Genomic DNA, 24,374 nt, shown 5'->3' on the forward strand with positions numbered 1-24,374 from the left:
TTCTTCTATGATGTAAAAATAGAAATTCGGGTTAAGTACTATGCCTACTGGACTGAAGTCGAGTCAAGTACGAGATACCGAAGACGACCTTACAGTTGAAGTCGAAATACATATCTGTCAAGGGATGCAAATTCTTAGTGGAATCAAAAGGAACAGTACTTAGCCCGATTTTCTTTTTACTTACCACTAACTTTACTTTACTTAAGAGTTAAGATTTCTTTCAGAATTTTCTGCTTAGATTTCTTTACAAATTCGTTTGTGAACATATATTTATCTCCAGAGATTTCATCAAGATTTCAAAATTCAGAAGTTTTTCTTGAAGTATACCTGAAAAAATTAAAATTCTAAAATTCTTCAAGTAAATTATTCACAAATCCTAAAGGAATTTGTTCGGAAACTCTTCCCAGGGATCTCCAAGATTTTTTTGAGAAATTCGTTCAGTGATTCCTGCAGAAACTCCTTCATGTTTGTTTTTAGAAAAAATGAAAAAAAAAATCTTGATAGACTTCTGGAGTAACTCTATCAATGCAAGAATCCTTGAGAAATGTCTGCAGCGATTCCTGGAAAATTCGTGGAGGAATTTCTAAAGAAATCTCTTAAAAAATGCAGACTTTGCAGACAAAGGTACTTGTGGATTTTTTTTAAAGAAATCCTTTATTGAGTTTCTAAAGGTTCCCTGGAGGATTTTCTGAAGGAAGAACTGCTGGAGGTACTTCTGAAGGATTCATCGAAAAAAAAAACTCGTGCAGTTTATGAAGAGATTTCTTGGGAGAATATTTTAGAGAATCAATAAAGAAATAAAAAAAGAGATTTTTCAAGGAATCGTTGAGAAGCCTACAATAACTGGAGAACCCTCTACAAATATACTTTGAAACATTTCTAGAAAAAATCTTTAAATAAAACTTATTAGTAGTTCCAAAAGATTCTCTCAACAATTGCTGCAGAACTAATTGTTGAGAAAATCTTTAAAAAAAAGGAAAAAAAAATCCTGAAGAAAGGTCTGAACAAATCCAATGCAATGCCTAGAGGAATACTTCAAGGAACTATTGGATATACTCCTGATGGAACTTTGCAGAAAAATCTTTCGAGAATTTCTAGAGGAATTTCCAAAAAAAAAAAAAATCCCGAGGAAATTTCTGAAAAAATGGAGTAATCCTTTAGGTAGAAATTCAAGCAAAAATTTCTGGAATGGTTCTTTAAGATTATCTTTTATAATCTCTCTTTTTTTGTGTATTTTAACTTATGCTAGTTCTTCATACAAACTGAAAGTTTCTAAATTTCTGATAGAATCTCTAAATGTTTGTTAAAAAAAAAATATCTCCTGGAATTGCATCTTTTCAACATACGTGCGAAGAAATTCATGGAGAAACTCCTGGAGAAATTCATTGATAAATTTTCGGAAACTGCTATCGAAAAATTCCTGAAAAAAATTTGGAGGAATTTCCCCAAAAATATTTTAAAACATATATTAAGAAATACAAGCATAGCTTATGTAGCAATCCCTGAAGGAATTTTCTCTTTAATCCTTTAAAGAATCCCATGAGGATTTTCGACAAGAATTTCTGCGGAAACCCGTGAACCAGTTTCAGGATATTTTTTGAGAAACTCCCAGGAAAGTTCCAGGGAAAATTCTTGGAAGAAGCCCTGGAGAAATTTTCACAGAAATCCGGCGACGTAAAAGTTCAGAATTATTATTAAGAATAGACATATTTATTTTACTATTCAAAACCATAACGTTCTGCTATTTACACCGTTTAGTGAAAACTTACTACAAATAGAAATGTTCGTGCGAAATTCGGGACATAAACATGTTGTTTACATTATGAACCCACAGATTTCTAACATGGTGTGACAGGATTTACGGAAACTTGGTGTTTTTTTTTGGCTTTCAGTCACAGTTTCTAAATACAGACAAATACAGATTTTCTAAAATCCTGATACAGATTTTTGGAAAAATCATCTGGCATCCCTGCCTAGGAGGCATTCCTGAAACATTAGAAGCAGAAGGAATCGCTTATGGAATCCTAGGAGGAGTTCCTGGAGAAGTTCAACAAGAAATATTTAGAGAAATCCCAGATTTTTTTTAGGATTTCCAGGAGGACACACCAAAGGTACTTCTGCAAGACTCGTATGAGATCCCAGCAAGTTTTTGAAGGAATCTCTGGAGAAAATTTTAGAAGAATCCCTAGAAGAATTTTGAGAGGTATTACTGTAAGAATTACTGGTGGTCCTAGGAGGAATTGCTGGAAGAACCACAGCAGGAATGGCTTGAGAAATCCAGCTGTGATTCCTGGATGAAGGCCAAGAGGAGTTCTTGTAGGAATCCCACGGGAAATTTATGAGAGAATCCGTGGACAAAATATCTTGGTTAAAAAATCCTGGAGGAATCACCGGAAAGTTTCAGAAGAAATAACAGGAAAAATCTCAGGAGTCATTCTAAGAAGATTTCTGAGATGTATCACTGTAGAAACCTCAGCTGAAATCCTAGAAGGAATTGCTGGAGGAAAATCCAAAGAAAAAATCCTTGGAAAACCTTGAGAAGTCTCTGCAAGAACCGGTAGAGGTATTCTGGAAGAATCTATAAAGAAGGCCCTGAAGGAATCGCAGGAGGATTTTCTGATAGAATCTCAGGAAGAATTCCAGCCATAATGCTAGGATAAATTCGAATAGAAAACACTAGGAAGAATTTCTGGACGTATCATACTAAGAATTTCTGGAGGAATTGCTGGAAGAATCACAGGAGGAGTTGTTTGATGTATTCTTGGAGAACGGCCAAAAAAAGTTCCTGCATGAATTCCATGAGGATTTTCTGGAGGAATCTTTGGATAAAATCTGGATGAGTCCTTGGAGAAATCCCTGGTGGAGCAACCAAATGAATTTCTGAAAAAAATCCAGGAATATTGCCTGGAAAAGTCTCAGCAAAAAAAGCCAGGAGAAAGCTCTAGAAGAATTCGTAGCATAATTTCTGAAATACCGTAGTTAGGATTTCTGGAGGAAGAATAGCTGGAAGAACCGCATGAATTGCTTGAGCAGTCACAGCTGGAATATCTGGAGGAATTCCTAGAACTCCGGGAGCTATCATAGAAGTAATTTCTAGAGAAACCCTAGAATCAGCAGTGCCAGGGGTATCTTAAGAGAAGTTCCTCTAACAGATTCCTGGAGGAATACCTACAATTTTTCCTTGAAAGAATCGGTAGAAGTATACTGGAGGAATCCCTGATGGAATCGCAGGAGCAATTTCTGGAGGCATCTCTGGACGAAAGTATTGCAGCAAGTAAGTATGCCAGGATTCAGGGTGCAAAATTTTGTCCGGAGTTCTGTTCCACAGGCTGAGGCCGATTGAGGAGTCCTTCGTCGGCGAATATCAGGCAGGATTTCGTGAGGGCCGATCAATAACGAACCAGATGTTCACCCTGCGGCAGATTCTCGATAAATTTCGGGAGTACAACTTGCAGGCCCATCATCTGTTTATTGATTTCAAGGCGGCGTACGATTCAGTGAAGAGAAACGAGTTATGGCAGATTATGATCGAACATGGATTTCCGGCGAAGCTGATTAGACTGATTCGTGCGACGCTTGACGGATCGAAATCAAGTGTACGGGTTGCGGATGAAATTTCGTCATCGTTCGTAACCTTTGACGGACTAAAGCAGGGCGAAGCTCTTTCGAACTTACTGTTCAACATAGCACTGGAAGGAGCGATAAGGAGAGCTGGTGTGCATAGGAGCGGAATCATTGTCACGAAGTCGCATATGCTTCTGGGCTTCGCGGACGATACCGACATCATCGGAATCGACCGTCGGGCCGTGGAAGAGCCGTTCGTACCTTTTAAGAGGGAGACTGCGAGGATTGGACTTACTGGATTGGACTGAGGTCCCGCAGGCTGCAAACGAAGACAAAACTCGCGTTGCACAAGTCTCTGATTCTCCTGGTCGCTTTATACGGTCATGAAACGTGGACGTTGAAAGAAGTTGATCGGAGAGCCTTTGGAGTCTTCGAACGTAAAGTGCTGCGAACAATACTCGGCGGTAAACTGGAGGACGGCATCTGGCGGTGTCGCATGAACTACGAATTGTACCAGGTATATAAAGAGAAGGATATAGTGAAGCGAATACAACACGGCAGGCTGCGGTGGGCTGGACACGTAGCTCGTATGCCGGAGGTACGACAAGCTAAAATTATATTCAGCAGAGAACCAAGAAGGGGTCGTCGGCTTCGTGGAAGGCCGTGCACACGTTGGCTTTTGCAGTTGAGGAGGACCTAAGGATTCTAAACGTTTAGGGCGACTGGAAGCGATTGGCCCAGGACCGAGGCCAGTGGAGGCGGATACTTCAATCGGCGTAGACTCACCGCTACGAATTGTACCCCATCAAGTATCAAGTAAGTATGCCATGAGAAATCCCTAGAAGTATTTCTGTAGAAGTCCTAATGGGAATTGCTTGAAGAATTCCAGCTTTAATTCATGGAAGCAGGTCAATTGAAGTTCTTGAGGAAATCCCCTGTGGAATCTCTGGAAGAACCTCTGTAGAAAGTCTTAGATATAAAGGGATTTTATAGAGAAATCTCAGGGAGATCTTCCGGAACAATTTGCGGAAGAACTTTCCTAGTAGAAGGTATCACAATGAGAATTTTTTGAGGAGAAGAGAAATTGCTGGAAGAATCGCAGCAGGAGTTGCTTGAAAGCCACAATTCCCAGATGAAGGCCAATATAAGCGCCTGGACGAATTTTCCATGAGAAATTTCTGGAAGAATCTCTGAATTAAATCTCTGAAGGAATTCCTGGAAGAATCACCGGAGGAACTACTGAAAGGATCCCAGGAAGATTGCTGAATAACTCCACCAGAAATTCCTGAAGAAACCCTAATAGAAATTTATAGAGCAATCTTTAGAAGAATTCTGAGAATATTCATAGTAAGAATATCCATAGAAATTCTAGCAGAATTTGCTGGATCAATCTCTGCAGAAATTTCTAGTATGTAAACCCCATCAGGACTACCTGGAGTATCCTAGGGGAAGTTTATTGTAGAAATATCGGGAGCAATCCATAAAGGAAACCTACAGAAATCACTATCACGAATAGATAGAGGTATTTCTAGAGGAATCTATGGAGAAGTCTGATGATTGTTCTTACTGTGCTTAAGTTTTGTTCAAATGTGCCAGTAATAATAATTCCATTGTGTGAAGTTTAAAATTTTAGGAGACTGTCAAGGAAAAATTCTAGGGGGTGCCAAATTTGTTTTAGGGGGTGCCAGGCACCCCTGGAACCCCCCCTAGCTACGCCAATGTGTTTGTTACGGGGTTTCCTTTCGAGGGATCTCTACGGGGTACCTTTAAGGCTCCCTTTAGGGATTATTTGCGAAAATCTCCATGGATTCTTTGCGCGAATCCTCCAAGGGTTCTCTCAGATATCCTCTCTGGGATTTCTCCTGGTATTTCATCCATGGTTTCCCCCAGAGTAGGGATTGTCTGCATACTTAGTACGGTGCAGTGAATATCAAGAGGCTTTAGAGTGTTTCAGGGCGTTTCAATATTTTTTTTTAATCTTTTAGGGCTCCAGGAGTCATCAGGGAGCTTTAGGGACGTCCGTTCTATGGTGTTCAAAGGGCGTATCAAAGGTTTAGACGTTTTTATAGCATTTCTATGCCACATCGTTTCAGGAGGTTTGAGGTGCATTTAAAGAAGTTCAATGATTATTTAAGGAGATTCTATGAGGATTCCACAGGGATTCTAGGGGTGCGGGGTAATTTAAGAGACTCTTGGACCACGGGAATCGACAACTACCCTGAAACTTTCATGGAACATTGAAAATATGAAGCCCCTTGAAATACTACTTAAAACCCCTTAAAACGTCCATGTCCTCCTTGATACTCACATGACAACCTTGACGACTCTCAAACTTCTTCAATCGGCGTGAAATCCTTCTGACACCTTCTAAAATTTGCTGAACCCCATATGAAAGCAGCTGCGCTCCTGAAACGTCAATTGAACCCCTTGAAACGACCTGAACATTCCTTTTCTCGGAGATTCCTTTAGAGATTCCCTCAGGGATTCTTTCCGAGATTCTTCCAAAGTTTTAGACCTTTTTTTAAGCAGATTATTTTTATGCACTTTCAACTTTTGCACCTTTTTATGCCCAGCATAAAAAGAGCGAGAGCTACACAGAACCAATTTTTTTTAAGCATACGAAAATGTAATAATGATGATAGTTTAGTAAGGAATTATACACCACCTCAAGCATTGTATGTACATCTTAATCACATTTCCATGAACATTTCCATAAACTTATATTGCAATCTTTCCTAAGGCAAGCCACATAGTGACCGTTTACCCTAGACTGGAAAGAGTCGTACCCAAGAGCACTCGACGAAGCGCTCCTTCCAAGTACGTCTGCTGATTTAGAAAATTTGCTCAGTTTGCTGGGTAGACTGCTGAGCCGTGTCCTCTAGTAAACTTTCAGTAAGATTGCATTCATTCGTTGGTTCACGTCTCTACTGGAGGATCCAATGAAGTTTATTAGAAAATTATTTTCTGTATATGTTTGATATTAAATCTCTAAGCGGAAACGGCTTGCCCATAGTTTCTGCCGCTCTACCGACGAAGCCTTCCTGTCTTCATGCATCCCCTTGTGGACTGTACATTCCGTTCGATTACCGTAAATGAAGTTTTCAATCAAGCTGAACAAAAGAATCGAGTAGCTAAAAGTTAGATCGTCTCTCAATTTGGCTTCTTGATGTTTTCCAACGAAAATGCGATCCACATTTGGGTTCCTCCCACCCACCCTCCGAGAAGAAATGAAGTCAACTCAACAAATTCACTCTGTTTGGCATATGGGAAAATTTCTTCTGGTTACTGGTAGTTGGATATCCCACTTGTTCCCATGCCACTGTAGGAACGAACCCCCTAGGGCTGAGGGTGTGATATCTAGATCTATCTAGATCTAGATGGTATGGAGTCTACCACAATCTGCAGCAGTTGGAAGTTCGAACGGTTCGAGGCAAATGAGTAACTATTTTGCTGGTTCGGGAAATGTGATGTAACTAATAATAAACACGCCTCTAATTAGACGCAAATTGATTTCATTTGAAGCGTGTTTTGGTTGCCTAATAGACTTCCGTTTTTCTTGGGGAGTGAGGTCAGACACATTCCATATCCTTAGGCTGTTGTGTTAGGAAAAAGGTTGATTGAAATTAGTGTAAATAGTATAGTTTTGAAGTCATGGTTTTGATCAGCTTCTGTTTTAATAGAGTAATGTTTTAGAAGTATGCTGAAAGTCTCTGAAATGTATGAGTGGAATTCTGTTTAAATGGTAAAATTTTGCCAATTATGCTCAGATTCGACAATAAATGTAATTTACGGAATGGAACAAATAATTTGGTGTGCAAAAATGTGTTTCGTCTGCTCATTACTATGAAAATCCCATGAACAAACAGAACGTTTTCACATACATATTCGAGCTCTGACTTTTCGAATATGTAACGTGGAATCTAAAAAAAACGAGAACTGCACCAACAGATATGACTGACTCAAATTGTGTCGAATAAAATTGCAATTTCGAGACAACCGTCATACTTTTTTCTGGTGCCAGCTCACGGACTGACTGGAGAAGACTGCAGTGGAAGGAAAAACGCCATCCGCCCCAGCTATACATATAGCAACGAGTGAGATTGCCTTAATTAAATCCGCATAATTAAATTTTCGAGTGCACTCTGCGAATGCAGTAATATGCGCTTATTAGAGGACGTTTCGTCTCGTCCTTATTTGCTGCATCGCAATCATCATCCAGCAGCAGCAACAGCATCGTCTCCAGATACATACCAACAGCTTCAGCTTATACTGTCAGGGTGAGCAAGGAAAGGATACGAATAACATCCGAGCACATATGAGGCACACAATTTGGATGCTACTGATCGCGTAATTTTTGCAACTTTCTCATTTCCATTGTCGAAATTTATACGATAAGGTTTATGAGCATGTTTAGCCTCATCATGAATGAAATTTAATATCATATGGCAGCAATTGTTGTTTGCTTCAGCTGCAGTATGAAGATATCATTGTGCTTTTATTTTTGTGATGAGCAGAAATTTGGAAAAGTCGGATAATGATAAGCTGCATCGCAATAAAAATTGTTCACGCTCTGAAAATCCCAGTCATTTTTTAAATTTCATTAGCTGATTTTCATTTCATTCTGAAACAAAAAAAATCATCTGTCCTTGCTTTTGGCATTCCTTCAGCAATTCTTTAAGGGATTCGTCAAAATATGTCCACAGCATTTGTTTTTTCGTTGATTTTAATTTATTTTTTATATTCATTGGAAATTTGTTTCAGAACTTTTTCGTTAGGTACATATTTGTTTGAGGAATTTCTTCAGAAATGATTTGAAAATTTACCTTAGACCTTCCCCAGTAGGGTGGCCCACACTTATATGAAAAACCAAAAATTTCGAAAAAATGCCGTGTCTTATCTCCTAAATCAGTTGTTTTGAACTCCCAGAAGCTACGTTCAAAATTTGAGCAGAATCAGTTGAGCCAAATGGGGTGCTCAAAACGCTTGAAGTTTGTATGGGAAAACTTGTCCAAATGTATGCAGAAATTTTAAGTTTTCGAATTTTGCCACTAGGTGGCAATATAAGCGTTCAATAAATAAACTCTTTTGTATTATTGTAGGTGACTGCCAAAGAACTTTGTCGAAGACCGCGAAGTGATCCGACGGCTGTAAAAAAAGTTATACCACAGGCAAAGTAAGGCAAAGTATTGAGATTTCATTATTGATATTATTCCTTTACATGCACTTGAAAAACAACAATAATGCTTCGCCTCACTTTACCTAGGGTATAACTTTTTCACAGACCATGGATCACTTTGTGGTCTTGGACAAAGTTGTTTAGCATATAGTCACCTACAATGATACCAAAGGGTTTGATTTTCATAAACGCTTTGAACGTAGCTTCTGAGAGTCTAAAACAACTGATTTAGGAGGTAAGACTTGGCATTTTTCAATTTTTTTTTATTTTTCATATAAGGGGGTCTCCAGTTAGCCTAGTGGTTAAGGCTATGGATCGCCAATCCGGAGACGGCGGGTTCGATTCCCGTTCCGGTCGGGAAAAAAAATTCTCGACTCCCTGGGCATAGTGTATCATTGTACTTGCCTCACAATATACTAATTCATGCAATGGCTGGCAAAGAAAGCCCTCCAATTAATAAGAGTGGAAGTGCTCAAAGAACACTAAGTTGGAGAGAGGCAGGCCCAGTCTCAATGGGAACGTAGAGCCACGAAGAAGAAGAAGAAAAAGAAGAAGAAGAAAAAGAAGAAGAAGAAGAAGAAGAAGAAGAAGAAGAAGAAGAAGAAGAAGATAAGTGTGGGCCACCTTATTCCCTAGTCATGCTTTTGAAACTCCTTCAAAAGTTTTTGATACTCCAGTTAATCATTTCGAAACATCTTTGACAATTACCTTTGAATCTGTCATGTAAATTGACGATCCCTTCATTTTCTTTTTCATTTTGAATTGATCTGATACTAAATAGTTTCTCTTTTCTTTTTTCATTTCGCTTTGCAGTTAGTTTTTTATTCTTCAATCACTTAACCTAATTTACAGCTCTTTTTGTCCACTAAGGCACTGCGTGAGCGATTCTAATTGGCGGCTGCACTGACAACTTTGTACAGCGCCTAAATGTATTCTATTATATTCTTATTCTACTTTATCGAACTGGTTTGCCTCTGTGCTGCTTTCACTTTTCTACCCTGTTCATGGTAGAATGATGAGCACAAGGATGTTGATGTGTGGCTCTTGTTGCTTTTCCAGTCCGATTGGGGGTCCATTATGAGTTGCCGTTTAGCCAAGTTTCCAGGTCCGTTAGAGCATACGCACAGAAGAGGGTCAGGTGTCAGTCGCTCTCGGGGGGAAGAACAACTGACGAAAAATTTGCAAGTGCTGGGGCTAGGATCGATCCCATGACCATCCACTTAGCCGGCTTTTTGGGCCCGTATGAAGTTGATCACCAATATTAACTTCTTTTCTTGATCAGCCTAGATAGCTGTGTAGTGTCGGTAGCGGTTGGTTCAACTAGCTAAGAATAGCACTACGGACCGCCTATTCCAGTGGTAGGAGTCCACTAATCAGGTGACCCCTAATTCAAGGTGTTATGCGGCTTGATGCTTACCGTGCCTAAGAATAAATGGTTAGGGGGTCTAATAAAAACCTAATCGCAAACGGAGCCTGTTGAGTACCAGGGTACCCTCCACAGTATTTTGCCCTTACTGCGCTAACCGAAGCAGTAGCTCTGTGGACCTTGTGTTTCTTCGAGACAATCAGCTGCCCTTCTTCAATCTTATACTTGAGGTTGAATAAGGGCGGGGTTATGAAGATGTTGTTAATTAGTTTAAATGTTCACCTATATGGTTTCGCATTATGCGTTTTACACAGTGTATTCTGTGTATCCTCGCCTTTGGCGCATTCAAATCGACCGAGTTGGCTTTATTGTTGCTGTTCTTTGTTGTGCTGTTGTTGCGAAGCGTTTAATCTTGCCTAATTTGGGTAGTGGCTACGGTTAGGATAGTTCAGATCAATCTTCAACACAAAAGCTACGACCAATCTTTGCAGACTTATGCAAAATGGTACAGCCCAAGTGACGTTAGTCCAAGAACCTTACTTTCGTAAGGGGAATTTCTATCTAGGAAACCTTGTTAATCCGGTGTTGGCTACTTTCAGTAAAATGAAATTTTGTGATCTCTTTACCGGTTTGAAGGCAGCCAAATTTCATGGATACTCACCATCTATTGATACTCCAAATGATTAAGATGATGCCATTGATACTACAACGGCCAACAACGGCCTTCATCATGGAGGCTTTTGAAGAAGCTTGCCCTCTGCGGTCTGTGAAGACCACAAGAGGAACCCCTTGATGGAACTCTGATCTGGCGAATCTCAGGAAGAAAAGTTGGAACAGACGACGTTCGGCTGGATCGGAGGCTTTCAGGTCGGCATGCAAGGCCTACCAGAAAGCTCTTCGGCCTGCTGAACGATCCGGCTGGAAAAACCTTTGTACAAATGTTTCCAGTTTGAGTGAAGCCAGTCGGTTGAACAAAAATCCTTGCAAAATCTAAGGATTTTCAAGTGAACGAACTTCGTTTTTCGAATGGCGATCTGACTTCCTCTGATGAGGAAGTTTTGAAATGTTTATTCAGTACACACTTCCCCGGATGTGTGGATGTTACATTTTCGGATGAACCTGATGTCTTTTCTTGTAGTTATGATTCTTTAGCTTCGGCTCGAAGTAGCATAACTTTAGAATCGATTGAATGTGCACTAAATAGCTCCTTTCAAACCTCCTGGTGCAGATGGAATTTATCCTATTTTGCTTCAGAAGGGATTTGATTATTTCAAACATGTTTTTTAAAAACTACTTGTTTGCAGTTTTGCTACAGGATATATTCCCAAATCCTGGCGGGATATTACTGTAAAGTTTATTCCGAAAGTGGGTCGTGCGTCGTATGAAGAAGCAAAGAGTTTCAGACCTACCAGTTTGACCTCTTTTCTTCTGAAATGCTTAGAACGCATTATCGATCATCACATCCGTGATGTTCATCTGGCCGGATGTGCCTCTTCATGTGAACCAACATGCTCACCAATCTGGAAAGTCCAGTGTGACTCTTTTACACAAAGTTGTTTACGATGTCGAGAAGGCATTCGCTAAAAAGCAATCCTGCTTGGGTGTTTTCTTAGATATCGAGGGTGCCTTTGTCAACGTGCCTTTCGATGCCATATTGGAAGCCGCACGGGGTCATGGTATATCTGCAATGATTTCCAATTGAATTCACCAAATGTTCAAAAACCTACATCTCTTCTCGACATTGCGTCAAGCGGCGATTAGAAAATTAAGTGTTTGTGGATGCCCTTTTGTGGAATCTCGTAGCAGATACGCTATTGAGGCAACTCAATAATAGCGGTTATCCTACTTACGGTTTTGCCGACGACTACCTAACATTGATAATCGGTATGTGCATCAGCACCCTTTTCAACCTGATGCAAAACGCTCATCAGGTAGTTGAGGGTTGGAGTCGCCAATATGGCCTTTCGGTAAATCCGAGTAAAACATCCATTGTTCTTTTCACGGAAAAGCGAAACCGTAAACCTTTGCGTCTCTTTGATTCTGAAATGTGACTGAACAGTTAAAGTACGTTGGAGTCATTCTTGATTCCAAGCTTTTCTGAACACCTCATGTTGAGTTCAGAATCAAGAAAGCTTGTATGGCCTTCGGGCAATTCCGGCGAACCTTTGGTACAATTTGGGGTCTAAAACCCAAGTATATCAAATGGATCTACACAACTGTTGTTCGACCAATATTGGCCTATGGATGTCTTGTGTGGTGGCAGAAGGGCGAAGTCAGAACGATCCAATCAAAATTTAGCTATCTTCAAAGGATGTGCTTAATGACGATGTCTGAAGCGTTCTCTTCAACTCCCACGGCAGCGCTCGAAGTTCTCTTTGACGTTGCCCCACTACACATTCATCTCAAACAAGAAGCACTTTCTTGCACTTGCGTCCATGGGTAGTCGGTTTTCTAGAGGAAACTCCTGTGAACCGCAGTTCAACACACACCTTTGGCGCAAAAGTCTACGCTCCATATAAATTTAATTTTTTTTTTGTACGGATAAAAGTCTAGTGGACAAAGGTGGATTGTATAAAATATTTAAACGGCTGCAGGTTGAATAGACAGAAAAACACATACGATTTAATAACTGACCACCAAGGCCACCATGAGGGTAACCTAAACAAGCAATGTCCAATACTTCGTTCAGCTTATAAGATGTAAAGATCTCTGTTTTGATCACTGGGAAAGTAATTGAATTGAATCTTGCAAAAATACAGAAGCAGCATTAGCTTAATATTGTTGGACAAATTTTAGGTACCTGTGATAATGTTGAAAGTATCAACGGAAACAGAAGCCAATTAATCGACATGATTGCTTATACCATGAACAAGAATTTTGTCAAATGAATAAAAGCGCGATATTCATTAACATGTTACTTCAGTTTGGTAGAGATGGTTTCTCGAAGGCACGAGAAAGGCACCATCATCGCTAGGTGAATTCATTAGGGTTTTTTTTAACTACCAGGTTGACCCCAAAAAAGGACAGTTTTGGCATAATCTCTTTTAGCAATTATTTTAAGTCACGTCACGGATAGGGCTTTTTTCTACAATGTTGTTTCAAGCGCAAAGTACAAAACTCACGAAGAGAAGGAGATGTTGTATTCAACCAAATACAAAACTGAATCTGTAAAAAAAAATTTGGAAGTTAATTTAGATTAAAAGTTTTTTTTATATACACATTTTTCTGCGAGATTCTTTTGACCAGGTTTAAATAAATAATCTCAGCAAATAAATAAATTCTTTCTTTTTTTAACAGAAATTCTAAGTGAATTTTAGATTGGGATGAAAACCGAATTTTGGGGAGAAATTTTTGGGAATTGTTGGAAAAAGGAAGGAGGTGGATTCTGCAAAGGACAGGATCTTGAGTTAACTGGGCAAACGTGAATTCTAGCAGACGGCATAGGACGTCTGGCGCATAAAGCTAGAATTTCGGAGGTCTTTGCAGGATCCTCCTTACAACGGGAATCGAACCCGCCGTCTCTGGATTGGCGATCCATAGCCTCAACCACTAGGCTAAATGGAGACCCTCACACTAGCAGATATACCTACGGGTAAGTTCAATTTTATAATTGGTACCGGATGTGATATGTGAACTCAGCTACAGTGGCTGGAAACTAAAAAATGTCCTGTATTTTTCCAGCTACTTGCAATCCAGAAGAGTATCATCGTCATCATCCTTGATAATCACCTCGGCGTGCAGCTACACTCCCGATCAAAAGTTTAGGATCACCCCGTCAAAAACATGTCATTTTTTAGGCCTACATATATCTCCGCCAATTTGCGTCCGATTTCAAAATCCTAGATCTCATTTAAAAGATAATTGGTCAAAGAAACTTTGCACTTGATTTAAACGAAAAAAATTCAAAAACTTAGATACGAAAGAACTGGATAGGTCACCCGAAACTCTTACGCAGTTTTGCAAACCGTACATCGTTGCTCTTATCAGTCCGGTAAACTTCCAAGAAATGCTGTTCTCGTCCATGATTTTGCATAGCGGTCGATACTGTCGTATGCCGCCTTGAAGTCGATGAACAGGTGGTGCGTTGGAACCTGGTATTCACGGCATTTCTGGAGAATTTGCCGTGCGGTGAAGATATGATCCGTTGTCGACCGGCCGTCGATGAAACCGGCTTGATGACTTCCCACGAGCTCATTTCCTTTAGGTGAAAGACGACGGAAGATGATGATCAGGGACAGTACTTTGTAGGCGGCATTCAAAATGGTGATCGCTCGAAAGTTCTCACACATTAACTTGTCGCCTTTCTTGTTGATGGGACAGATTATTCCTTCCTTCCACTCCTCCGGAAGCTGAGCTGTTAAGTTTCCCAGATCTTAACTACTAACCAGTGCAGATAGGTGGCCAACTTTTCCGGGCCCATTTTGAGAAGTTCTGCTGCGATACCGTCTTTACCAGTCACTTTGTTGTTTTTGAGCTGGTGGATGGCATCCTTAACTTTTCTCAGCGTGGAAGTTGGTTCATTCCCGTCGTCTGCTGCACCAATGCTGCTGCCTACATTCTCTTCGCCATACAGGTGCTCGTCGAAGTACTGCTTCCACCTTTCGATCATCTCCCGTTTGTCTGCCAGGCGGCTCCCGTCCTTATACCTGCAGATTTCGGCTTGCGGCACGTAGCCTTTGCGGGATGCGCTGAGCTTCTGGCAGAACTGGCGTGTTTCTTGGGAACGTCACAACAGTTCCATTTCCTTGCACTCCGCTTCTTCCAGACGGCGCTTTTTCTCCAGAAAGAGGCGTGTCTGCTGCTTCCGCTTCTATTAAAGGGTAAGTCCAGTAAATTGTTGACTTGGATGATGGAAAGTAGTAAGTTGAATCCTTGAAAGGGGGCGTCCATAAATGACGTAGCTTTTTTTGGGCGATTTTTAATACCCCCCTCCCCCCTCGTAGCATTTCATCACAAATTCGGATACCCCCCCTATAAATGACGTAGCTTGTTAAACACCCCCCCCCCCCCTCAACAAAATTTTTATTTCAAAATCGCAAAGCAAATCGAAACTTTGTTCTGATATCAATTTTAACGTGTATGTTTAACGAATACTTATTATGAAAAATAAAACAACAATATAAAGAAAACATTTCCGACTTCCAGGTTCAGATCACCGACATCAAGACCATAGGTGCAACCAGTGTAGATTATCACCAAAGCTAATGACTCAATAAACCGCCCATCGTTCTGCTTGATGCCGAAGAACAGAAAGTTGAAGCTCCCAATATAGTTAATCTGTATTGCAATCTGTAAACTGTAATCTGTTAGGAATATCAAATTGGTTTCATTTGAATAAAATGCACCATGACATTTAAACTCCTGTAGGGTTTCTTCTAAAATCTCTTCAGCATTTCATTCTAGAATTCCTCAAGGAGCTTCTTTTGGGATTCCCATTCTTGAGAATTCCTTCCTTTTTAATTTCTCCAACACTTCCTTCAGGGATCCCTCCAAGAATTCCTTCCGGAGTTTAGCCATGGTTTCCTTCAGGAGTTCTTTTAAGGTTTTCTTCTCCTCTCTTTCAAAACCCCTCCCGACATTCTTTCAAAACCCCTCCAGGAGTTGCTTGTGGGATTCCTCCAGGAATTATTTTTCGGATTCATTCAGGAATTCCTTCCTGGATTCTTCTGGGTGTTTCTTGTGGGATTCCTCGAAAACTTTCTTTTATGATTCATCCAGGGTTTTTCTTCTGGTTCCATTTACTCCTTCCAGTATTCCTATAGGATCCCCTAAAATTTCACGAAGAATCCCTTTACGGATTTCTCCCATAGTTCCTTCTGGAATTCCTCCTGGGTTTTCTTTCTTATACTTATGACACACATGTGATTCAAAAATCACTGTACAATTGCGCTTGAAATGAGTGCCATACTGAAAATTCTCTCAGTTCAAGTCAGTCTTGTTAAAATTTTCTTGACACTGCGTACCGTTGTACAGGAATCACACTCGTATCATATGTCTGTCCGGGGTATTAGATTTCACTAGGAGTTCTATCTGGATATCTTCCGGGATCCCCAAAAATCGGGATTCCTTAAGAAATTCCTTCCGGGATTCCATCAAAAATTTTTAAGTGTTTTCTACAGAAATTGAACCAGGGGCTCCTTCTGAAAATCTACAAATAGGTCCTTCTGAGATTCTTCCAGGAGTTTATTCAAGATTTCTCCAATAGTTTCATCTAGAATTGCTCCAGGAACTCCTCACGGGATTTCTTTAGGAATTTGTCTATGCTTTCTTTTCAAGATTCCTCCAAGAGTTTCTTCTGAAATTCCTCTGGAAGTTCCTTCAGGGATTCCTCCAAACCCATTTGGAATATTTTCAGAAGTTTTTTTTTTCTGGGATTCCCAGTGAGAATTCTTGTAAAAATGCTATCCTTCTCCTGTTGGTGAGACCTATACTGCCCTGAATCGCATATCTGTCCCATTTGCATAGGAAATCCAGCAAAGATGGGACTGATATGCGATTCACGGCAGTATAAAGAACCCAACTAACATATTCAGCGCTAGAAGCTTCAGTCATCTGCTTTCTGTTGTGTAACCATCGAGTAAAAGCAGTCAACGCTGAATAGAAGGAAAGCTAGTCAAATATAAATCATAAGCTAATACACGACTGCAAAACAAGCACCATACAGCTACCAAACTCGGTTTTCAGAAATCCATTGCTTGTCACTGGGGCTGCCTTTACTCCACCCTATTCCAACTCCGGGAGATTTCCCGGAAGATGTGAAAACTTGAACACATCGAACAGGAGTCCCCACTAACAAAACAGCTGCTACTATGCAGTACAATTTATTATACTGACAAATCCCCAAACCAGCAGAACTTTAAAGGCCGTTATGCGATTTCATTACGGCTAGAAGCTGTAATAAAGAAACTGTTTACCAACACGGCTTGTCGGTTATAAACATTATTGTCACAACAAACTTTAAGCGGGATATATAGCTATTACACAAATTCTTTACAGCTATCCATGTATGTGCTGTGAAATTATTTGGGTTGCTTTTATTGCACTTTAATTCAATGCCGGAAGATTTGCCGGAAGATGTGCAAATCGAGTAAGAGTCACAGCCACTACAACAGCTGCTTTTATACAGTACGTTTTGTAATGTTGCCAAAACACAAAACAGCAGCGCTTCGTAGCCGTTTAAAGAACACTCTTTCAGCTAGAAGCTGTGAAGAAGAATCTGTTGGCGCAACCACAGAGCTTGTTCAATGTAAACATTATTGCGTTTGACGTTTCACAAGCTTTTACAGCAAGATGAAGTTGGGTAAGGTTTCTTGTGGCACAATTATGAAGCCTTGTCTGGAGTAAAACAAAACGGGCTATTTTCTATGTTATTTATATATAGAAGTGTGGCAGCGAGGACATCAACGGGACCAGTGGATACGGAGATCGGGAGTTCGATTCCAACTAGCGGCAAGTACTTTAATTATTCAATTTTAAAAGTGATAATTCCAGTCAGTGTTGGTAAAAACTCAAAATCTCAAAACTCATGGTTGAGTTTTTTCACGCGCGATTCTTGACTCGCCGAACTCACTGCCTTAAAAATCAAGCATGATTTGACTCATGATTTTACTCATTGCTTTATTTCTCGATCTGCTTACTATTTGCAATGAAGTGTTGACGATTGTACGACAGAATGAGACTATATCTTGCATGTAAATACATTAAAAGTCGTTTAAATTGATTTGGATTCGTTTTACAAGCGAACGAGTTTTCGGCGCTTGACTCGCGAGAGCGAGATTTCGCATGAAAATCTCGCACGTGAGAAAATGATTTAGAATCGCGCGCGAGTTTGCTCACGCAAGAGCGGTTCATGAGTCAAACTTGAGTGTGATTTTACCAACACTGATTCCAGTTCCACATGTATTGCGTCACGGTATCCATAACCTAATTATATTTAATCGTTTAATTTGGGGATGCCGTAAAACTATTATTTAACAACTGCGAAAAGGCTGAAAAAGCGCCTTCTCAAGATGTTATTCAGTTAGTGGTTACATAAGAGCCGAGAAAAGAGCTATGACTAGGTGGCATAGAAGCTGATCGCACAGCATGTACAAGCTGATTAAGTTCGCCAGATTCATTGGTATAGGGCTTGCATAGAAGCTTCCGTCCATATGTACAACACAGTAACTCAGCATCTAGCCGTATTAAGGACGCTTTGTTGACGTTTACATTCACAATAAATGTTAGTTGGGAACACCATGTGAAATTCCTTACAAAGCTGCTAGAGGAACTACTAAAGATATTAATGCAGAATTTCTTCGAGGAAGTCCTGGAGAAACTATATAAGGAACTCCTCAAATAATGCCATAATGCCAAAAACTTGTTTTTTTTCCTTTGCAGCCTTAGCGGTGTGCAGTGCCTTATAGCAAGCAGCAAACTATTGATCGTGAGAAGCATTTGAGCGATATTGATTTTTTTTTCTGCGTACACAATACATTATTCCTTAAACAGGAATTCAAACCATTTTATCAGATGCAGTTGTTGCGTCTGATAGCTGCATGTATTATGAAAGGAAGCCGACATTTATATCCATTATTTGTTATTTACATTAATGTGAATGGAAAGAGAAATCATGCAATATATTTTTTCTTCGATTAACTAATACTTAATGCAAGTAAAAATTTTATTAATTACGAAATATTTTTTTCAATAGGCTTAGTAGAAAGCTACGTAGCATATCATAAACCCCTACCCCCCTATCGTCACACTTCGTCACAAAATCACAAACACCCCCCTCCCCCCCAAAAAGCTACGTCATTTATGGACGACCCCAAACTAAGCGAAAGTTCAACCACAAAGCTCAAACTATTCCTCATTTTAATTATAATTTGATTGAAATTTTGCTGAATGGACGCCTCATTGAAATATGTCAGCTTTTATGTGAATAATACAAACTAGCAGATTCATACGAGAATGTATGTGCTGTGCAGCATACACTAGTGTCACTCAGGGCTCAGGTGATATGAAAGTTTTCCAATGCATTTAGCTCCAACTATGAAACGACACAAGGCGACGACGATGTCGATAGGGCTTTCAATAAGCTCACTTATCCCCGGAGGATTCCGAAAATCAAACATTCCACCTTTTGTACAGCCTCGCTCACATGCTTGGGCCCCCCGGTATGAACCTTCGCATAAAAAGAAACTTTTCATAGCATCAGGCACCTTCTACTCGTTCGGGGCTTGGGGGCCAGATTGAATTGAATTCACTCAAACACACTATACACATTATTGGAAATTTAATAATGTTTTTATACATAAGGAGAGAGAAATCGAATATATTGAAGTGAATTGAGTTTTCTTTTCGCCTTGAGCTATCGGGGGTGCCTTCCGAGCCTGTTCCCGTGCTTCGGAATGGATGCAAAGTTTTTCCACCCGGAGTTCCGGTAGCTGATGCGACTTTTTTCGTCAGTGGCGGCGGTGTGGTATGCTGGGACGTGCAACGAGATGGGACTGAAATATTGACTGAAGTTAAATAAAAATTCAAAATTGAGTGAAATGAAGCATCGTTCGGAGTGGTTGATTGGAGGTTTTCGTCGATTTTGTGGCTGTAATCCGTCTTCTTTCAAATAAGGTCGCGATTACGGGATCGGGCTCTATGTCGGGGTTGCGCCGTGAAAAGGTGGGAAATTTTATTAAAATAAAGATTTTTTTTATGCTCAATTCGAGCGAAGAAGGGTGAGATCATCCGGACTGAAGGAATTGCGAATTTGTAAGGGATGATTATTTGATTGCCGTCTTTGGAGCGGTGCGGTTGATGATGATTGGGTTTCATCTTGGATGTTAATCTAGGATAGATTCAATATGAGTTTAAGCGGGAAATATTAATTTCTCTTCGATTTTTTTACATAATGGGAATGAGAAGCTCAAAACTTTGGTTTCTAGAAGATTTATCACTTTGGTAAGGTTTTAACTTTTCTGAAAAGTGATTTTAATTAATTGACGTGTTAAGTGATGTAAATTTTCTCCATATCAGCACCATATTAGCATTCAAAAGCAGTGTACAAATACTCTATTTCCAAGAAGTGTAAGTAAAATTACATTTTTCTCTCCATGTTTAAGATTTTTGTTGCTTTCCAGAGAAATCATCTTGATATGTCTCCAACATATCTGATACACTGAACTCCTCTCACCTTCTTGCTTCATGTAATGTTTATACTGTTATGTTAAAGGATTAGGATTATCTGTGCAGTGTGCATGATAGTTTATCTTTCGGTTTTGTGCTCATTTTCCAGCAAATTCTCTCTGCAGATCTTGACCGCATTGACATAATGTTTATATTGGGTTCTGCCGCCATCGCATGAGACTCTTGGTTAAGAACGTGTCCTTTTGTTCAATTTAGTCCTTCCCGTCGTAGGGGGAGCCGATTCAAAATGCATCACACGTCAAAATGAAGGCAGTGATCATGCTTCCAAGGATCGTTTGTTTGAAGACTATGTGTTTATATTACCTAAGTGTCATCCCTCAGGGGAGCATATCACCAGGGTTTCCCTTTCCGTCCATCCATCTCCTAGAACTGACGAAAGAAAGCTGCAGAACCAACCGCACGGACTCGTAGGTAATAGATATGGATCTATTCTGTAGCCACAAACACCACACGACCCGGGGTTAAAACTTATGCCAGTTCGGTAAGATGAGAAGCATGTGTGACCGATGATGAATGGTACTGGTTTCGGCTTCAGCTCTACCTTTTTCGCACATTGGAGTTTGCTTGTGAAGAGGATTACGCCCTGTACCGTTTTTCATATGAATCTCATGTTGCACTCAATTGACGAAATACTGGGATTTTGTCCTCCCAGCGACGACGCCGACGACGATGGGCGTGGATTTTACCGTTGTCCGATGACCGATGGTCAGTTTTCGCTGCACCGAATTCCGGCGAAAAACTGGACCACATATCATCCAGTGGGATTTGTCTTTTCTGCCAGCCAGCAGCGAAAATCTTCTCTGGTCGTGGCTGTGAAAGCTTTCAGATGCATGTGATAAAGTGATTTGTTCCCTTTGGATGCTGGAACAATGATCGGCTTGGGACATGTGCAAATATTTTGAAAGGCAACCACTGATGCCGATTTTGGTTACTGCCACGCCACTGCTAAACTGCATCCAGGGAGATCGTAAAATAGCAATAGGTTTTATTAGCAGCATTGGGTTTCTTTTGTAAACATTTCGGAGGTGTTGGACGGAGGGTGCGAAAACAAAGGTACTGTTTGCTCGAAAATCAGAGCGAACAAATTGGCCTTAATCCTATTTCGGGGAATCATGGGAAAATTAGCCTTGTTTCAACAACAGCTCACTGCAGCTATACCATGAATGTATTGTGTGCTACCCTAAATGACCATCGAAGAGCAGTGCCACTGAAATAGTTTACACCCATGTCATATGGGTGATATGGGGTGGGTGGAATGACATGGTCTGTAATTAAATTCGTTGAAGTTTAATGCCAGAAAACTTTGATTTACACAGAATCCATGCATTTACAATGTGAATTGTGAATGTATTCATTGCTTTCCTTTATCACAGTGCTAATTGACTCGTGAAGGTGGGAAATGGGGGTGGATTTGGTTTTAATAAAAAAAAGACCAATTTCGTAAAAAAAAAACATGAGCAGTTTGGCAAAATTACTAACCTTATCAAATTTTATGAATTTTCTGGCAAGCTCCATTTCAGGAAACTTAGGGACAAATAAACCCACAGAAGGGTCTCAGGAAGGATTCTAAATAAGCTCTGGTTGACTTCAGAGAGCTTCCGAGGGTTTCAAGGAGTATCAGGATAGTTTTCAGAGGTGTTTAAAAACGTTTGAGGGAATTTCAAGGGCGTTTCAGGAGTTCTGAGGAGAATATCAAAAGGCTTCAGAGAGTTTCAGAATAGTTTGCAGAGACGTTTTAGAGATTTTAGAGATTTCTTGGGCGTTCCAACGGATCTCAGAGGGTATTGAAGAGCTGTTCCAGAGAGGTTCAGGGTATTTCAGGGCGCTACAAGGGGTCTCAAAAGACCTTAAGGGGTCTTAGAGATTCTCAGGGTTAATTCAAAAGGCTTCCAGGGGATTTCATGGAATTTTTGGGGGTTTTGGAGTGTTTCAGAGCTCTCAGAATGGTTTGCAGGGGTGTTTTAGACCGTTTTAGACGATTTCACACGTTTTTAGGAGGTTTCAAAGCATTGTCGGGGGTTTCAAGGACTTCTAAGGGGCATGTCATGGCGTTTCGGGGGATTTCATTGGATTTCAGTGTGTTTCAGGGGATCTCAGAGTTTTTTGGGGTATTCAAAGACCATTTTATAGCGTTTGAGGTGGCAACAGAGGTATTTAAGTGTATTCGACGGTGATATCTAAATGGGTGTAAATGTCGCAATAGTTGACATGCAGATTTAGCCATGACTGAGCGGCCGAAAAATCAGTCGATACATTTCAATTCTCATAAACATCACCTAACGAAGGAACCCCTGGCCGATGTGCCAACAAGAGGTTTGATAGGGTTTTTAGGATCGTTTCAGGGCGCTTATGGAGCTTCAGGAGGTTCAGGTCTCAGAGAGTTTCAGGGTTTTTCAGGTGCCTTTTTGGAGCATCCTGAATCTATCTTAATCGGCTTTTAACACTTTGGAGCTGCAGGGGTCATATGTAACAACGGCAATTAAACCAAGCATAAAAGACTAATGGGTTCGAAGGTAATCCAAAAATTTGTGACAAGCATGTTATCTACGTATGAATAATATAATTGACGCATATTTTTGATTTTGACAATTGAAGAAAAAACCGCGACAACCGTACCAACCGTTTCATTTGTAGGAATATGGTGTTTGTATGCAGAATCGGTGGGAGAGGCGTAGCTAAGAAAATTATTGTACACTCCAGGAATGGGACACTTTAGCTCAGACAAATGAATTACATTGGCCTTAATGGCTAGGCTTAAGCGCCTCTATACTCGCTCTCTGAAACGATAAAATACCACCAACATACACCCCCCTCCCCCCCCCCCTCCGACCCCTCGTTATTTTTTCCTTGTTGGGTAAATAAGTCACTGCTGACTATTTATTACATCTAAGACGTCACTAAATCTTCAATATCAACGGAAATTTATGAGCTACAGGTCTTCGGCGTGTTGGTTGGGACCTGAGACGAGACCGGACAACTGGCTTCTTATTGATCTTCTTTTCTTCCAAAATGTTTGTTGTTTATTTACGTTTCGCTTCGATCGTCGTTCGGGCTAGTGTTGCCAAATATTTTATGTTGCTTCAAGATCAAAGTTTTTTACGGTAAATATCATTGTAATATTTTATTTGAGTAATTTGAAATACAGGACGGATGAAACAAAAATGAGAAGAGCCCATAAATGTTGTCATGAGTTTAGGGGAACGAGCAAAGGGAGATAACTTCCATAATTTGATTGATTGTCCATAGCGTGTTCGTAAATAAAAACTTATGAAGGATTAGTTCTAAATGATGTTTGTAAACATAATTCTTTGGTAAAAATACCTTAACGCATAAGCTAGATTTTCTTCAAAATTGATCATAATTCACGATTATCATACAAAATAGTCACCGAGATGTTGTAACTCTGCAAATGACACAATCTCCGTAATAAGAGTTTTGAATGTTGAATTTTTATTTAATTCTTCATGCATTTAAATAATTATAACGAATGGGCAAATTAATTCTCTTTCATTATTATAATGAACTTATAACATAATGAAAATGTATGCAGATCGTATTTTCAATCGTTTTTGACAACACTGCCCACACGCGGTCGGGAACGGTCGGATGATTTTTGCTTTTTTCTAATAGCATAAAATCAACCAATCAGCAGTTGGTCCGTTTTGGCCCCATATCGAGCTACGGTATTGACCGGTCTCGTTTCAGGTTGGGACGTTAAACAGAACTGGCACGATGGCCCTCCGGTGAGACAGGAGTGCTGGCGGAGGCCCAATAAGCCACCCGTAAAAATCCCCATTGCGAATAACATCCCAGGTAACCACTAAGCATTTGAATAAGCCGTGTATCAGCCCGTATTATGCATTGAAACTGCTTACTGCCCTACATAAGCAGTTCGAATGCATAACTGCCTTGAGTTAGCATAAGCTGTGTTGCTCAAATGCTTTTGGCTGTTAATAAGCATTTCAACTGCTTGAAGTGTTTTCACTTGGGAGCAATCAGAATGCTTTTCAACTGCTCTTTAAATGCTAGGAGCAAAAGGTTGGGAGATATGTTACGCATTTGGCAACACATATTGTCTCTCTC

The 24,374-nt window shown here is 40.2% G+C and overlaps 1 long non-coding RNA gene across 1 annotated transcript; it reads right to left on the reverse strand.

Annotated features, from left to right (window-relative positions):
- Window positions 1–23,247: 23,247 nt before the first annotated feature.
- Window positions 23,248–23,993, reverse strand: LOC134287356 (uncharacterized). The gene is made up of 2 exons (XR_009997246.1): window positions 23,680–23,993; window positions 23,248–23,634 (listed from the first exon to the last, which is right to left on the reverse strand). It is a non-coding gene; the product is annotated as an uncharacterized LOC134287356 (long non-coding RNA).
- Between the last annotated feature and the right edge of the window lie 381 nt (window positions 23,994–24,374).

This window comes from Aedes albopictus, chromosome 2, assembly GCF_035046485.1.
Source record: "Aedes albopictus strain Foshan chromosome 2, AalbF5, whole genome shotgun sequence".
Classification (NCBI taxonomy): domain Eukaryota; kingdom Metazoa; phylum Arthropoda; class Insecta; order Diptera; family Culicidae; genus Aedes; species Aedes albopictus.